At 45.3% G+C, this 3,620-nt stretch overlaps 1 long non-coding RNA gene across 4 annotated transcripts; it reads right to left on the bottom strand.

Moving 5' to 3' along the window:
* Positions 1 to 539: 539 nt before the first annotated feature.
* Positions 540 to 2,470, bottom strand: LOC103351961 (transcription elongation factor A protein-like 9). 4 transcript variants are annotated; one of them, XR_001795434.3, is made up of 3 exons: positions 2,322 to 2,470; positions 1,760 to 1,831; positions 540 to 1,408 (listed from the first exon to the last, which is right to left on the bottom strand). It is a non-coding gene; the product is annotated as a transcription elongation factor A protein-like 9 (long non-coding RNA). The 4 variants fall into 4 exon arrangements; XR_001795435.3 differs by having other exon boundaries at positions 540 to 1,405; XR_519546.5 differs by having other exon boundaries at positions 1,764 to 1,831.
* Between the last annotated feature and the right edge of the window lie 1,150 nt (positions 2,471 to 3,620).

Raw genomic sequence — 3,620 nt, 5'->3', positions numbered from 1 at the left:
CAAGCACAGCTCATAGGCTTTACCTTAACTGGCTTCTGCAAGATCTCTGGGAGATCATTATAATCTTTATTTTACAGATGAGAAAAGAGGTACACTTTATTCTAGCTAAGTGGTCTGATAATAGTTTTAAAGTTCACATTTGGGGCTGGCACATGGTGCCAGCATCCAATATGAGCACTGGTTCAATTCTAGGCTGTTCCACACTGAGGAGAAAACACCCAGATTTTCGAGCTCCTCGCTAATGCTCCTGGGAAAACAGTGGAAAATGGCCTAAGTCCTTGGTCCCCTGTACCCACATGAGAGACCCAGAAGAAGCTCCTGGCTCCTGGCTTTGGCCTGGCCCAGACCCCGGCCATCTCGAGAATGAACCAGCAGATGGGAGATCTCTCTCTCTCTGTCATTCCCTCTCTGTCTAACTCTGCCTTTAAAATAAATAAATAAATAAATAAATAAATCTTTTTTTAAAAAAGTACACATTTGCTCCTAAAATTCTGTCAATAATTGCCCCAGTACTTTCAGAAATAAAGTAAGCACTCTTGTTTTTTATTGTTATAAAACTTTTATTATTATTTTTAGCAACAATAATGTGTTCATTTTAGGAAAATGGAAAATACAAATAAGCAGAAGGAAAAAATCAGAATCTCACCACTAAGACACTGTACTTTATGTTTTCCTCTTTTGCAAGTTTTCAGGTGCATAAATGTAATATACAAGTGTACTTTTCAAAAATATGATATTCACATATGACTTAGTAACCTCTTATTTCCTATCAGAAACCACTTTTTTTTTTTTTTTTTACAAATGAGTAAAGCTCTCCTATTAAAAGGCAGAGATATACAGACTGGTTCAAAATAAGCTAAACAATGAGATGCAGATAACAAGAGATGCATCTAAATCCACTAAGAGCAACAAGTTAAAAGTGGAAAGATGGACAAAGATATATCAGGAAAATGCTGGCAAAAAAAAAAAAGCTATATGGTAATGCTAACCTCATATAAAATCAAGGTAAACTACATTAAATAGGGATAAGGATGGTTTCGATTAACCTTCCAACGCATCACTACGAGTTTGTTTCTCACTCTTCTTATCTCGTCTATTTCATCCACCTCTCTAAACATATCTTCATTGCTTAAATGCCTATTGTGTATGTCTTCTTTAAATTCCTGGAGAGACTGAATCAACCTTTCTCTAAAAGTTCCCTCGGCTTTTTCCACCTCCGCAGGCTCTTCCTCCTCCTCTGGCTTTTCCTCAGGCTTTGGCTCCTCCTCAAGCTTTGGTGCACTCTCATTTTCTGGTTTTCCTTCCATTTTTTGGCAGGGTTTCATCTTGTTTCTCTCTGCCTCTCTTCCTCGCTTCCCTCTTTCTTTCCTTCTTTTCCCTGCTTCTTCCTCTTCGAGTGCAATTACTTCTAGGAAGCAAGCAGGAGACAGTCAGTGAAAGGCTACGGTAGCGGACAGCTCTGGACAGAGGTCTCCGAATTTGCTGGTAGTGATTCGGAGTTGTCACCAAATATCTTTCACTTGAGAAACCCAGGCAGCAACCGGGGCCTCCCGATCGCCTCCACTTTCCACCTCCTCACCTCTCTTCTCCCTCCCTCTCGCCTTTCCCAAGGTCCTCCTTCCGGCCTCCCTGCCCTCCCCGCACCGAAAGAGCAGGCCCGCCAAGGTGGGGGGGGGGGAGGGAGAGACAGTGGGGCCTACAATCTCAGCCTCGCTCTTGCCCACTTCCACGTCAAGAGTCTTCAGAATGTTCCTCTCACCTACCGCGTACGGGTCGGGTCGGTTTTTCCCTCCTGCTTCCCTAGCGTCGAGCTGTGCAGAGAACAACAGACCTGCAGACAAACGAGAGTCGGGAGGAGGCGGTGGGGGTGGGGCGAGCGCCCGCTGGGCCGATCAGCACCAGCGAGTGGACACGCGTAGCTTTCCTCGTCTAGGATCTCGGCCGTGGAAACTTTCGCACCCTTTGTTTTATCCCAGTTCTCTCCCTGTGCGCAGGGCAAGTTCGCCCGTCTTTCTCATCAGACAGGGAGTGGAAAAGCAGATTGTTTCCAAACTATCTTGCAGGCTGACGGGAGGTTTGGGGGGAGAGTGGGTGTCGGGAAAGCGGACTGAGATGGCAGAAGCTGATTCTTTTTAAATGATCACAGTCTCCGTGTCCTTCTCCCCGGACTCCTGGTTCCTTTCCCCAGGGGCATCATTTCTCAGAACTGAAGGTGGGGGGAAGGAGGGCGGGAGCTGTTGGACAGAGAACTTGACTGGGACTCCGTGAAGTCTCAGCCGCACCCAAGAACTCCCCAGGGCAACACCCATACTGGCACCAACCTGTAAAATCCCGGCACGCTGACTCCTTTCACTGGCCTCTGGCACCGCCGCCTGCACCGCTGAAGGGAGCTGGTACCCAGACGGGAACAAGGACTGGACTAGTAGGACTTCTGCACACGTCGACTCCTGGTCACATGAGATCTACGTCACCAGTGAGCTCCTGTCCCCAATTTCCACTCCCACCAAAAGCGCGGCAGAAGTGGGTCCGCCCTCCTCTGCCTCCCGCCCCACTCTCCCGGACCCGCTCCTCTCTCTATATATGCATATGGCCCTGTCAGTCTTTTCTGTTGCTTATCCCAGAGGGAAAAATGTTATTTGCCATTCTGTGATTACCAGGAAGTGGCTGCATCTTTTTTTTTTTTTCTGAAAATACTGAACTTTTCGACTTCTTTCAACAACTGTCTCTTGCTGTCTTCCGCTCCCAGAATAACGAACTCCTCCATCCATTGTCCCTCCCCTAACCTCCATTTCATCTGCAATCTGGTACTTAGCTGTCCTGGAAAGCAATGGGTTGGGCAGTGATCCTAAAAAAAAAAAAGGAGGGGGGACCCTGTTCCAAGAAGCGAGATTTCTTAATACATTTTTTTTACTTCATTCTTAATACTTCTGTATTCTTTTCTTAAAGTAACTTTTATATATTCAGTAACTTTTTATATTCAGAACAAAAATAAAATTACTTTAGCTAAGTGCTTAGAAGAGTGCCTGGTATACAGTAAGTGCTTTAAAAATGTGAGCTATTAGAATTTATATTATGATTTTATTTGGGGAAAAGGATTCAACATGAATCAAAGTAAATGTTTGACAACAGAGCCCTTCTCGTGGTCTTGCCAGGAAGCCATGCTGCTTGAAAAATCATCAACTGACAAACTGTGAGGTACACATTGAGCCTGAGCTTCCTCACCTGAAAGAAGGGATTCATGCCATACGGCTCATGGAATTGATTGTTGGGAAGCCCAAGTGATACAACGATATAAAGCATTTGGTTCATGCAAAGTCTTCAACAGATATTGGCTACCTTTCCGCCTCACCTTGGTCTTCAGCAGTAGTCACAAATTTGTCATGAAAAGCCATAAGCCTCAGGTGTTCTAGCTCCTTGCCTGAAAAGAGATGCAATTGGAATTTACCCCTTACCACGCATCCTTTGAAATTTGGAGTCAGCCTCTTATCTTTGCATCCTTTCAAGAGACCACTTCAGTCTCACACTCTACCTGCACTACCCCCTGCATTCTTCTTCAGGTTTGGAAGCCAGCGCCAAACTTGAAAAACTGTATGGAGAAACTCTATAACCACCACCTCCCC

This window comes from Oryctolagus cuniculus, chromosome X (assembly GCF_051225735.1).
Source record: "Oryctolagus cuniculus isolate XC-2025 breed Fujian yellow rabbit chromosome X, ASM5122573v1, whole genome shotgun sequence".
In the NCBI taxonomy this organism is placed as follows: Eukaryota; Metazoa; Chordata; class Mammalia; order Lagomorpha; family Leporidae; genus Oryctolagus; species Oryctolagus cuniculus.
This window is presented reverse-complemented; position numbering and strand designations above follow the sequence as displayed.